Source organism: Cynocephalus volans, chromosome 11 (assembly GCF_027409185.1).
Source record: "Cynocephalus volans isolate mCynVol1 chromosome 11, mCynVol1.pri, whole genome shotgun sequence".
Lineage (NCBI taxonomy): Eukaryota > Metazoa > Chordata > Mammalia > Dermoptera > Cynocephalidae > Cynocephalus > Cynocephalus volans.
The window spans coordinates 100721116-100735586 of NC_084470.1; the positions used below are offsets into that span (position 1 = coordinate 100721116).

Below are 14471 nucleotides of genomic sequence, written 5' to 3' on the forward strand. Positions count from 1 at the left end.
TTTTTGCTTCATGTATTTTGAAGCTCTGTTATTAGGCATACAGACATTTAAAATTGTTATATCCTCTTGAGGAGTTGATATCTTTTACATTATGAAGTGACTTTGATAATATTCTTTGCTCTGAAATCTACTTTGTGTGATATTAATACAAGTATGGCTATCTTTTTGATCACTGTTAGCTAGGTTTATCTTTTTTTACATTTAGCCTATCTGCATCTTTGCATTTAAAGTGTATTTTCTTAGGCCGGCCCGTGGCTCACTCGGTAGAGTGCGGTGCTGATAACACCAAGGCCACGGGTTCGGATCCTATATAGGGATGGCCGGTTTGCTCACTGGCTGAGCGTGGTGCTGACAACACCAAGCCAAGGGTTGAGATCCCCTTACCGGTCATCTTTTTAGAAAATAAATAAATAAATAAATAAATAAAATTTAAAAAAATAAAGTGTATTTTCTTGTAGGCAGCATATAGTTAGGTCTTGCTTTTTTTATTGAATCTGACAATCCTGCATTTTGATAGGAGTGTTTAGACCATTTACTCTTAATGGGATTATTGATATGATTTAGTTTAAATCTATGGTCTTGTTATTTGCCTTCTATTTATCTGTTCTTTGTTTCCCTTTCCCTGTTTTTCTGTCTTCTTTTGAAGTGAGTACCTGTAATCTCCTTTGCTGGCCTACTAGCTATTACTCTTTGTGGTTTTGTGTTGTTGTGTTGCTTTAGGGTTTATAATATACATATTAACTCATTATAGTATACCTTCAAGGGATATTTTATCACTTCACTTCCAGTTTGTCTTTACGATAGTATATTTTCATTTCTCCTCTCCTGCTTTTATACTTTTGTTGTCATACATTTTAGTGTACTAGTGTACATCTTATAAATCTAAGAATATATTTTTATTTTGGCTTTAAGTGATTTAATTTGCTATTGAAGAGGTTTTTTAAATAAAAAAATTCTTATATATTTTAAAGAGAAAAGTATTTTATGTTTGTACACTTATATATAAGATTGTGCTGGATATTTTCTATTCTTGAGCTTTGTTCTGAAATGCAGTTAATTAACTTGGAAACATTTTGATCTGTTTAAGACTTTCTTTTAAGCATTGTTAGGCAGGACCAGAATAGCCTGTAATCTTTGACTAATTGTTCCCCTTTACTGAATACTCTGCCTGATGCCCTGTTCATTACAGATCTTTCCACTCTGGCTGGTGGTATCACAAAGTGTTTTCCCCTCCAACGATTGTTACCCCATTCTTCTCCAGTGGGATTCTGCAGAAGGCCCTCACCAGATGCATCCCCTGGACCTTGGACCTCCCAGCCTCCCAAAATGTTAAGAAACAAATTTCATTTTCCTATGAACTACCCAGTTTTAGGTATTCTGTTATAAGCAACAGAAAACAGACTAATACAGACCTACTACTGTAAAGTACTATTGTTGTGAAGATTAAATGAATTGATACATATGAAGATCTTAGAATAACAACAGGGCACAAAGAACACACAATAAATGTTGACAGCTATTAGTAGCTCTCCCTACTCTCACATTGTCTTTGTTTTCACATCAGTTGGTTTCCACTAAGTGGTGGACTTCTTTAGACAAGGGCCAGACGACCTACTGTCTTCTGACTTCAGTCCTCTCCCACAGCACCCTAGCACTTGTCCTGCCATGAACGGTAGCATAAAGCAGAAGCTTAACACGTTTCCGCTGAATTAAATTACTTCTTCCCCTATGGATAAAGACATAGGAATCTCAGGATCTCAGCCAGAGGACCGTTGCCCACCCGTGTCCCCCCTCTCCTCCCAAGGTCTGAGCAGGCCACCGGCTTTCATCTACATCCTCACCTCCCATTCCCCTCATCTCCCCTTTCCTAACCAACCCCCGGGAGCCTGAAGGGGAGGGAGCCTAGAACCGGAGACTGACACAGGCTATGGGTGGGATTTGGTAGTTCATAAAAGGATGTAGCACATCTAGAATGGGGGAACGTGTGAGGGGGTGGGCTGGTTCGAATGGACCGGAAATCAGGAGCTGCAAGAAGGCGCCAGGAAGGGCCTGCCGGGATGGCGCTGGGTATGGGGACCCGAGGGCGCCAGAGGGCTGAGCACCGACTGTAGCCACTTGGAGGGTGCTCTGCGCAGGGTCAGGGGTCAAGGGCAGCGGCTGGCCGCGGGAGGAGACAGAGATGCCCGGCAGCGCCGAGGGAGGGGTTCCGGAGGGAGGAGCAGCCCCAGAGCGCCTGCTGACGCGTCGGCCCGGCCGCTAAGCCCACGGCCCGCGCCGGCGCACGCCCGGCCGCTTCTCGGGTCACCGGTGACCACAACATGGCTGCAACGCCGGCTGTGCTGCTTCTCTGCCTATTGGTGCTCGTGCCGCCCTGCGGGTGCTGGCACAGCCCCACGCGAGCGCGGGCCGGCGCTTCTCGGAGCACAAACTGCGCGGACGACGAGTGCAGCAGTGAGTGATCCCGAGTCCCCGTCGCGGCGCCGCCCGGGCTCCGCGGGGGCCGGAGTTCGGCAGCCCCGCCGGCCTGGGGGGTCGCGGGCCTGCCGGGCCGAGCGCGCGTGTGGGCGAGTCCCGGGAGCCAGCGTCTGTCTCCTCTGGCCCTGACCGTGGGGGACTGCGCCTCCCACTTGTTGTCAGCGTTTTATTTTTCCTCTGCTGACTGAGGCGAGGGGTTGGGGTGGCTCCCGGTTTTCCCAGGGACAGCTGACACTGTCCCCCTCACCCCCGATTCTCCCGGGCTTTGAGGGTGGATGGGGTTGCACGCCGCGCGCCCCGGCTCCCCACGCCGCAGCCGAGCGCGGCCGCGGGACCTCGCGGAGTGCAGTACCAGGCAGGTGCGCGGAGGGCTCGGCGGGCGCGCTCCCCGGCAGGTCGATGGTTGGGCTCCTCAGGAGAGGCGCACTGGGGCTGCCCCTTCGCCCTTCTGCTTCAGTGGACCACCCTTGGAACAGGCATTGAATTTTAGATTGGGGACGAGCCCGGAGTCCAGGCACGCAGTGTGTTCCGAGGTCTCCGCCCTGACTGTGCCTCAATCCTGTCATTTCTGTGCATGGAAGCCTCCTTGCAGACTGCTAGGCAGGGCAGCAGGAAGGCCGAAATCTTTCGCTCTTGAAAGAGGCCGAGATGTGCGGTGGTCCCCTGGGACCGGAAGCCTCCTGTTCTGTGCGCAGGGAGCGGCATTGCTCCCTAGTCTCTGTTTGGAGGTGGGTGGTAGGGAGGGCACAGATCTTCAGACTCAGATGAAGAGGGTTATTACAATGATAATAAATACTAGGAAGCCAAAGCAGTCCCTTGTGTTGTTGGAACCTCTTCCTGTGTGTTTGCCAGCCGGACCAGAATCATTCATGTAAATAGCCTTGAAACTTACAATGCTGCACAAAGATGGTTCATAAATTGTAAGCAACACATATAGAAAATGTTATTTGTACAAAGGCCAAGAAGCCTACAGCTTCTATTTATATTAAAATTGGTGTTAACAAATTTCGTAATTCGAAGTGTTAGTATCAACACAGCACCATTTAAGAAAAGGAGATGATCTCTAATTTGTAGTAAGTCATTCCTAGAGGTAACCCTATGGCTGATGTAAGTAAACACTGCAAAAGCCTAACAACTGCCACGATTTTTCCCTCCAGTTTTCTTGGAGCAAAACCAGGCTGTTATTCATTTGCCATTGGATATGGCGAAATGTTTGCTATTCCTTGCTTTCAAGCACTGCCCTACCTGGGTTCCTCAAAACAAATTATCCAGAGAATCACATCACTGGTGCTTCCTCCATACTGAGACACAGTTGTAGAAGGGCTCACAGTTGTAACATAACTTGGGAAATGGTGTTTGTCCAACAGATGTGATTGAATAGGCAACATCAGGAGCAAGGTCCTGGGACTGCGTTGTGTTGCGTAAGGTATTTAGTAAGTTGTCCTTGTGAGCTTTGCAAATAGCAGTTCCACCATGTACATTATGTTGTCATCTGAAAAATGATAAATCCTCAATGATTCATTCTAAGGGAGAGCAAGAAAAATATTGCCATTTCCAATTCTGAAAGAATTTCCAACATTAAATTGCTCATCACCATCAACCTGGCCTCTCACCCAATTATATCTGAATTACGAAGCTGAAAATAATCATATTTTAGCTTCCTAAAACAAATAACCCCCTCCAAATCTATATGTTTGACCCTCGAATACGTACAAAGATATGTTTTTATGTGTTTTACTGCTAGTTTTTAGAAAAAGTGTTATTTCCATTTCATCCTTCTTTGTCTCTGCTGTTAAATGCATTTATTGTCCATTTCCTCTTACATCAGAAACTGTGTATTTGGTCAACAAAAAGAAAAGTACTGATTCTACCAGTTTCTAGATCGAGAGTGATTTAAGTCCTGCATTTTAAGCATGAAGGTAACTACCGATCTATTCTCATAGTTTTCTTTGGTCTCTGCCAAATGAGATGTCCACTTTTGACTTGTTTATAGAAAAATATAAATAAGGATATATTCCCTTTGTTTTGAAATCCTCTTAATGTTGGATACAGTCAACTTTATTTACTTTTGGAAAGTATTGCCTTGAAATGTGATCCATAATAGGGCGTGATACCCTTTCCCGTTCATTTATCCAGATACTGTACAGAGAGAACAACTTGGCTGCAGATGAAACTGACAGTGTTTGCTGCTGCATAATAGCAGTTACAGCCACTTAAAGGTAGAGTTCCTTTTAGTGGTTAGTTCAAGTTAATTGACCCCTTGGGGGTTCCTGGGTACTGTGCCCAGTTCCCTATTAGCTCTGCATGTAGCCATGTTTAATTAAGCCAGCCAGCACCCGCACTTGAATTTACCCAATTGTAAAATGAAGCTTCTTATGATTATGAAACAGAAAAAAAGACTGAGGACTAGGAAGTTAGAGAGGGAGCAGGAGTCTCACTTGAGAACAGCCACGCATGGCGGTGGCCGCGTCGCTTTTGTTTCTCAGCATTTTCCATAGAGAAAAATAGGGAAGGTTTTCTTTTCCTCTGTCTGCTTGCAAGAGATGTCAAGATATATAGCAATAAAGTTCTAAGAATTTTAGTTACTTTGAGCTTATGAATTGAAAGTGATTCAGAGAGTACTAGAAAAACTTGTTTGTTTACAGTGGGATTCTTATATTTCCTGGTAAATCAATATGGACTGTGAAAGTTGAATCTGATATCTGGTTATTTTTTTCTCTCTTTGTATATAGTGTTAATTTACCGGGGTGAGGCTCTAGAAGATTTCACAGGCCCAGATTGTCATTTTGTGAATTTTAAAAAAGGTGACCCTGTATATGTCTACTATAAACTGGCTGGGAGACCACGTGAAGTTTGGGCTGGAAGTGTAAGTAAAAATTGACATACTTTATCTGCTTACTTTTTACTGGCTCGTTTAGTACTCTAGATTTAAATGACTATGTTTTCTTGGGGTTTTTGATGGGGTTAACCTGCCCTAGACTGTGAAAAAAATGGCCTTGTTTCCCTAGCAGGCCTCAGGCCTGGCACAGTTAGGAACTCAGCAGAGGTTTCTGAAACAACTGAACCGGTTCTGGCTGTTGCCCCTCAGCATCAGGTTCTAGGATGCTCCATGCATATTAAAGGTTGAAATGGTGAAAATCTGAACATTCTTAACATCATTGCTTCAAAAAGAAAGGACTCCTGATTAGACTTAATCCCGTAAACTGTGTGCAACATAGTGTTTCAGGCATGCAAGTTTAAAGTTGATTTTCTGTGTATTTCTTTTTTCCATATTATTAATATTTGTGGGAAAGTGGCAGTCCTGGGAACAGTTACCTAATCATCTGCTATTATTAGTCTGTTAAAAAAGCAAAATGTGTGTTCACAAGTATCACTTTGTGCTTTCCTGTTGTTTTTTTGAATGCAACTCCCAGGTCATCCTTTTCCGGCTTTTCAGGCACTTGTGCCTGGAGGTTCCCCCAGGGGATCTTTGCCCAGCCAGTTTTATGGGTGCCCTCATTTCAGACATGGCTGTCAATGACTGCATTATGTTTTGATCTTTTTAATGAGGAGATTCACGAGGAGGGACCTGATTGAGAAGCTTAAGAGTTATTCTCCTTTCCTTTTTAAAAAGTATGATGCGGAGGGGGGGGGCAAGCCCATGGCGCACGCGGGTTCGGATCCTATATAGGAATGGCCGGTGCACTCACTGGCTGAGTGCCCGTCACGAAAAAGACAAAAAAAGAAAAAAAAAGTATGATGCGTGGACCGTTTATTTACTTAATGTAGTAAGGATCCTTTATGTCCTTAGGATTGTCCATTGTCCAAACTTAGAAAAATACCTAGTCCTAAATGTGAAAGTTTTCACTCTCGATGAAATGCCAGACAAACAAACAACAGAGAATAAGGCTTGGGAAATCCCCACAGTAAAAGTAGAATCATTATGTTGGCATTCCAGATTCCTAGGGAAGAATCTTGAAATGCTGACTGGTCAGGTACAACCCTCATATTTAGACAGAATCCCAGTGGAAACAAAGAACCTATTCCGTTTCTTACAAGTCTACCAAATGAGATTTCTTGACAATCTTCACACTTGGAAATATTTTTCCATGTGCCTAGGGTGCATTTTTCCTGAGCAGTTAAGTTCTCTTTCCCTCCTGGTCTTTGAGCATAAATGAGTCGATAAATGAACTTGACTTATGTTTTCCTCCTGCCACAGTTTTGCTTGTGAATATATTCATCTCTAGAAATCCTACCAGTCTTTTGGGTCCCAGCTCTCGTCCTGCCCCTTAGGGAACACTGTCTTCAGCACCCAGCCAGGAGGGTCTTGCTGTCTGATAACTGTTCAGCCTTGCTCCACACTGCTCACTTAACCCTCGTTTTCCTGCTTTGCATTGCAGTTACTTTGTGTGCTGTCCTAGCTCACTTTAAAGTAGAAAACTAGGGCTGGCCGGTTTGCTCAGTTGGTTAGCACATAGCCTTGTAACACCAAGGTCAGGGGCTCGGATTCCCATGCTGGTCAGTGGCAAAAAGAAAAGAAAAGAAAAAAAAAGTAAAAACTGTAATGGGAGGGCCCGTGTCTTGTCCACCTTCCTTTTAAGTATTTCCTCACAGGGCAGTGGCTCTTATTTTCATGCGTCCTGATAGTAGTTTATGTAGAATTTGTCCTCTTGAGGTAATATGCCATTTTCCCCCCAACTCAAATCAACAGTACCTTGGCAGGGATGATACATGGAAGCAAAATGAGACATGAGATTACTTCCAGTCATAAGCGCCCATGGTTCTGCAACTTTTTTGTCAGATTTTAAGAAACAGGATACCACCCAACATAGAAATATAGAGTTGCACATGACATGTGGTCTCAATTGATAAAGATTGGGCAAAGATCAATGTTTTAATCCGGTTCGTGTTGCTATAACAGAATTACCTGAGACTGGGTAATTTATAAAGAAGAGATGTTTATTTGGCTTACGATTCTTGGACAGCTGCATCTGGTACGGGCCTCAGGCTGCTTCTACTCATGGTGGAAAGTGGCAGGGAACTGGCGGGCACAAGCAGATCACATGGCAAGAGGAAGCAAGAGAGAGAGAGGTGCCAGGGTCTTTAAGCAACAAGCTCTGGGGGGAATTAACAGAGGGAGAACTCACTCATTAATCCCCCCTCCCCAGGGAGAGCATTAACCCATTCATGAGGGATCCACCCTCATGACTCAATCAGTTTCCAACACTGCCACATTGGAGATCAAATTTCCACATGAGTTTTAGGGGGGGACAACACATCCAAACTCCATCAATCAGTGTCTTTCCTTTCTCCATATATCTCTTCCTTTCCCTTTTCCAGAGTCTCCCCTAATAAAATTTTCCTCAAAAGGAAAAGGTGTATTTTCCCTCAGTCTTCCCTCTCACTTCATGATCCTTGTACTTAGGAAATTAAGAACTTTCTCTTCTTAGCTTTCAAAATGATTCTTGTTTCTGTTTCTTAGGTGTATTCTGCAGTCTTTTTGATATTTTAGAGTCCTAGACTTGATCTGCCATAATGCAGCTTGTAATTGCCCCGTCTTATAGTCACAGCAGTATTTTACTGCTAATACTGGCTTTCAGATGGTTTCCAAATGTAACAAGAGCACACCTGAATGGGGCTCTTTTAGGAAGTAGTGAGAAGATGACCTTATTTTTTCTTTCTGTGCATTTGATTTGCCTATCAGTCTCCTTTAATGACTGGCGAGAGATCTACCTCTCCCTTTCAGACATCAGCTAATAAAACGTGTTTATCAAAAGGGCATACTTTACATACTTTAGCTGTTAGTGCTGAAAATAAATGGGATTATTTTCTGTAGAGGTTTAGTTTGCATAAAACTGATACTTGGTTGTGTAGATTTGTATGTATTACATTATAATTTTATTTTCTCCTAAAATACCTGTAAATGTAGTTTTTGAAAACAGCTAATATACTGTGTAATATCAATAAATATTTGCCTTTTGTGTAATGGTCATACATTTCAGAAATTTTATATTCCTTTACTTATAATTTTTCATGGCTGTTGTTTATTGGTTTGATAAAGACCTAAATACTGGTATATGAGTAATGCTGTGAAATGTGCAGCTAAATTCTTGCTAGAGGTTATTTGGAATTGCGTTTCTAACCAGCTTTGATTTGCATAGTTTTAATCATAAAAAGAATAATCTTCTCATATGCAGATCTTTTATCTACTAAAATCTAACTATATGTGCCTTATGTTTAGAATCAAGCTGAACATAAAAAGAAAACTTCAGTGGTTTTAGAAACGTTGGTTTAACAGTATTCTGTACTTAATTTTTATTAGAATAATAATCTCAGTGTAAATATAATATTAACTATCTATCTCTCTTGATTATATCTACCTACCTATCTATCTGTATTATTTCCTGTCATTACTAAGACGTCTCTCAGTCGTTCATTTATATTTCTTGTACAGAATTTGATGAACACTTTTCCTCTTTGGCCATTCTTTGATATAGATTGGACGTATTTTTGGATATTTTCCAAAGGATTTAATCAAAGTAGCCCATGAATATACGAAAGAAGAGCTACAAGTTCCAACAGATGTAAGTTGTGGATTGCTTTTTTGTCCTCACTTATGAATTTGGCTTATAAATTTTTCAGTTACATTCAATTAACTATTTTTGAAAGTCTTTGAATGTCTTTTGGTCAAGGGAAAAAACAAGCTAGCATGTGTGTATCAGATTTTAATTTGGAATCAGACTACCTCTTTAAAAAAAGTTTGAAAAGAATTTAAAGGAGACCTTATATCATAATCTGATGGTTATACAATATATTCAAACAGATGTTCTTGGACAAGGCTGTGTACTCTCATACAAGGTTTTTCTTTGCAGCTTTATATGTGAAAATTAAGAATTCAATATGTCTGTAGTTAGTTATTAAATTTAATAGATAAATAATTTCATTTTACAAGCAAAAGGGGAAGGTGTGCCAATTTGAAAAGTGCTGATTGAGCAGCTATTAGACATTTTAAGTATGTAGAAATCAGGTTAAATTAATCAAACGCTAAATTACCTACTGGGCCAGAAATGCAAACTTAGAAGAGTTTTCTTAATATCGAGTCTTTAATGATTTTAGGGATTATAGCTATGTTATAGATGTGGAAAAGGAACCTGAGAGTTTCAGGTGACGACTGGTCTCACATCTGGAAGGCACTGACTGCACATTCTGTAAAGTGTTCGTCTGTGGTGCACTGAGATAAAATCGTTTTGTGATTAAAAGGGTTTTGTGTTCTGGAATCCTCATTCCAGCTGATTATTTTCTGGAAGGGTTAAAAGTTATAATAATTGATGCCCACCTTCATTCAAAAATCTCTGAATGGCTCTTTGGGATTGCTGCACAGCATGCAAACTGCTGGGAGACGGCAATTCTTAGATGAGATTGGCAGAATGAAGTCACAGAGCTATTGCTATTCTTAAAATTTAATGATAATCCCAGGGGCCATAAAATCAGCCCTTCTGCCTGTTTGGCTTGCCCTCGATGAAGAGACTGCCTGGATATGAGTGTGAGACAGTAGCTCCCTGGGCACAGAGAACTCACCTCTTCTGGTTTTTGCTTTTCACTGCACCTCCCATGGCATGCTTTCCTTAAAAGTATGAAAATGGCTCAGAAATGCCTGTGATGGAAAGTGGAAGTCACTCATCCCTACTACACCGGATGGGTCTTCCCAGGAAATTGTGAGAGTTTAGTTAGGAGAAGGAAATTATATATGTTGCTTTTTAAAAAATTTTCCCTCACTTTATGGTTCCTTTTATGCCAATTTGCTTACTAGTAGAGGAAAAGAAGAACATGGATTTACAGATAGTCCTGAAGCAGATCTTAATGACTGCCTCGGACCCCCGATTTCCAGTAAGGTATGTACTTTACTGAATCTTGTTTTCAAGCTGTCTTTATGGCAGTGATAAAGTGGACAGCCCCCTTGATGTCATTCTTTGTCCCTTTAAATTGTTACCACCCATGCACCTGTATCTTAGTAAGGTGTTTCTTATGCTTATTTATCTTTCCCAATCCAAGGAAAATATAAGCCAAAAATCCATGTAGACTTAGAGCCTGACAGCAAGGTGATTCTTCCTGCTTCTAGCTGGGTGAGCAGAGAGGTACAGTGCAGAGGGCACAGTGGTAGAGAAGCTGGGTGGTCTTCTGGCTTCTCCTGGACAGATTACTCTGAGGTGAATTCCTGGAACATCAGGCATAGATATTGGGAGGTGAGGAATCCAATAAATGACACCCCACTTTTTCCCATCTGTGCTCAGAGCCAGGAGTCAGGCAAAGGGACACCAAAATGCTGCCATTATTTCTGCATAAATTTTTTGGAATAATATGACTCAAGAAATAGTGGGATTTCTAACATTGCATTCTAGAATAAAACAGACTTATCCAGCCACAGACAAAGCTAGCCAATGGGGTACCTCCCCAAGGGGATTCTCCCTTCAACACGGACAGCATGGAGGAACAGAATACGTATGTTTTCCCTCTGGCAGGTCCAAAACACAACACAGGGATGGGGCCGAGCAAACTGACCAGCCACATGAATCATTCCTTCCCTGGGGAAGAGAGAATGAAGGGAAGTCAGGAATACTACTTGGATGGGAAAGTGGGCTCCAGCCTCCTGTCCCCCCACTGCCTGAGAGTAGTCATCACCCAAGGTTGACACAGGAGCCCCTCTAGAGCCAAAATGAACTTGGGGTTGTCTCTGTCAGGAGCATGGTAAAAGTTTGCTCTTGTGCCACTTGGTTTGTGACACATCAATGTTTTTCTTTCCCTTACAGGAGACAGATTTTGTTTGTTTTGGTGGCGGAAGAGACAATTTTGATAATTATAATGTAGAAGAACTTTTAGGGTTTTTGGAATTACACAATTCTGCAACTGGAGTTTCTGAGAAAGCTGTAGAAAAAACTTCTCTGCATGTGCATGTGGAAAAAAACTCCTGAAGTATCTAAGGAAAATGAACCTGAACCTGAACCAGAAGAAGCCAACTCAGAGGAAAAGAAAAGTGTGTTTCTAGAAAACACTAATGATCTCAAGGAACGGTTTATACCTCAGCTCAGAAGAACCATAAAAACAGTCAAATGGGTGATGCTAAGGGAGAGCAGTCTTTGTTTGAACCTCTTGAAGAAATGCTGCAAGATCAATTAAAAGTGCCAGAAAGTGAAAACAACAAAACCAGCAATAGTTCTCAGGTTTCCAGTGAACAGGAGAAGATTGATGCGTATAAACTTTTGCAAAAGGACATGACTCTGGACTTGAAAACCAAATTTGGCTCAACTGCTGATGCACTTCTTTGTGACAATGAGACAAGCAGACTTGTTACTTCTTTAGAAGATAATTTTGATGAGGAATTGGATGCTGAGTATTACACATTTGAAACAAGAGGAGAATAAAGAAAACTTTGATGAGCTACCGTTACTAATCTTTACAAGTGAAGAAGATATGAAAACTCCAGTGAAGTCTGGAGTTGAGAAATATTCAACAGATAAAGAGCAGAATTCAAATGGAGAGGATAAGGTTGAGATAACTCTGCCTCCTGCCATGAAAAATGGTGATAAAACTATACTAACCACTTGGGGGGATACTATCTTCTCTATTGTCACGGGAGGTGAAGAGAAAACAGGTGTGATGGATTTAGAGAGTCCTTCTTCAGAGGAAGAAAAGGAAGATGATGATTCATTCATCCCAGATAGCAAACAGGAGACACCAAGATCAGCCATAGATTATACTGACCCTGAAAATGTAGAAGACGGACTTTTGATTGTAGAAGTCCCTGAAAGAAATAATGGGAAAGACCCAGAAGTGGACACTGAACTTCACATTAGAGCAAAAGGAGGGAAGTTCGAGAACCTAAGAGGGGCCTGGTACAAAGTGAAAGTGAATTAGACGGTGAGAGGCAGGAGGAGATGGGTGTGCACAGCTCTACTCCAGACAGTAACCTTGACTCTTTATTAGCTGCTGAAAAGGGTAAAGACATATTAAAATCCACTTCTGGTGACAGAGAAAATGAACAGAAAGGAGCAGCTATTCATATCTGAGAAGGCCCACTCCATGGAGAAAAGCCTGGGGAGCAGATTTTGGAAGGTGGCTCAGAGAGTGGATCTGTACATAATGCTGCGGGGAATCAAACGAATGAAGAAAAGATTAAATGGGAATCCTTGGACATTGTGCCACTTTTGGGAGATAGTCCACATAATCCATCCAGAGACAGTGTGGCAGAAGTGAATGTTTTGGTAAGTGAACCAGAACCACACATGCCTTCAATGGAGCATCAACATGAGGAATTTAAAGAGGAAGTATTTCTTAAAATCAGCCTAGATTCTCCTCTCCAGATAAAATTGGTTTGCCGAGAGAACAGAAAGCAGAGGCTCCCTCTCCGGGAAGAAGTCTTTCCGAGCAACGAGGAAGAGCTGTGACCGCTGCAGGCAGCGAGCGTGTGAGTGAGAAGACGAGGCCGCTGCGGCATAGGACAGCGAGGACTCCTCCGGCACGCGGGAGGCAGACCAGACTGACAGTGCATGAAGGCCAGGTTTCCATGCGGAAAATCCAGAAGCAGCAGAGGATGACTATCCCCCTGAAGAGCTACTGGAAGATGAAAATGCTGTCATTGCAAAACAGTCTAGAGAGAAGAGCCCTGGGACTCAAGACAGGCAGGCAGACGTAAAGGTGCAAGTCGCCGAAAGCGCAATTTTAGGAACCATGAATCCTGAGCTGGAAACTGAAGAGAACGAACAAGAAACCAGTATGATTTGGGTTACTAAAAGAAAAAGGTGAACCCGGGGCCAAAGGAGTAGATACAATAGACAGGGACCCAGGCGGTATGGTGGTGGAAAAAGAAGAGAGCCCTGTGGTAGATAAGAAAGTGCAGAAGTCGTCTGATGTAAGTGACTTCCCGGACAAGGAGAAAACTAGGACTCCAGAGCAAGGCAAAGCATTTCAGAATAGAGATGATCTGAAGAAAGACAACCCGAGGAACCCCTTGGGGTTGCACAGAAGCCTGGGGGAGAACTCTTACAAGAGGACCACGAGGATATAGAGAAATTCATGGACACAGAGTACCAGGGGTCTGTTTCTGAAGAACTTGAAGATGACCTGTCCCACTGGACTCCACATACACCTGCAGATGTTCACATACATCAGCACAGTGACCATAGGGAGGACTTGCGTATAATAAGCAGCTTCTTTAAAGAAGAGCGGTCTTTGCAGCGGTTCCAGAAGTCCTTCGATGTCCATGAGCTGGAAGCCATGCTACAAGAAATGTCATTAAAGCTGAAGTCAGCACAGCGGGAGAGCCTGCCCTACAATGTGGAAAAAGTCCTAGATAAAGTCTTCCGTGCTTCTGAGTCACAAATTTTGAACGTAGCAGAGAACATGCTCGATACCCGTGTGTCAAGAACAGTGATCTGGGAATGAAGGGAGATAATATATTTGAAGAGGCTGCGGTGCTAGATGACATTCAAGTCTTGATCTATTCTGTCAGGTACCAGCACTCTGCAGTGGAGGAGACTGTCCCACTGGTAATGGCACCACCCCTAGAGGAGGGCTGGGGCAGACCCATGGAAGGTAAAGTACCTGCCTGTGGCCTCGTAGAGCAGGGCTGGAGAAGAAGGTGGGGAAGGGGGTCGCTGAAGTGCCTCATACCTTATTTATAAAGCTCTGTTCACATGTCCAGGGTGCGTGAAGGACAGAGACCACACAAGGGACCACATGTTCCTTCCTGCCTTCTTTTGTTTAGGCTGGAGTATGGAGAAGAATTTCTTACTTTTCCTGGACAGTTGAGACTGATTAGCATTTCAAAATGAAACTTTATAGAAAGCTAAAGAGAAAGATATAAGTAAGAAAATGAGGTACAAGTTACACTTGTTAACAAAGTACAGATATCATGTAAAATTCTGAAAGGGCTTCAATGAATACAATTTCTTATTCGAGTTACCTGCACACTAACCGAGCCTTGCTTGAGTTCCTGCATTCCCCCCAAAGCACGTCTTTTG

The 14471-nt window shown here is 42.7% G+C and overlaps 1 pseudogene; it reads left to right on the forward strand.

The window, feature by feature from the left end:
- The first annotated feature begins 2318 nt into the window (after positions 1–2318).
- The window catches only part of LOC134390166 (transport and Golgi organization protein 1 homolog), a 40006-nt pseudogene continuing 27853 nt past the window's right edge, over positions 2319–14471 (forward strand).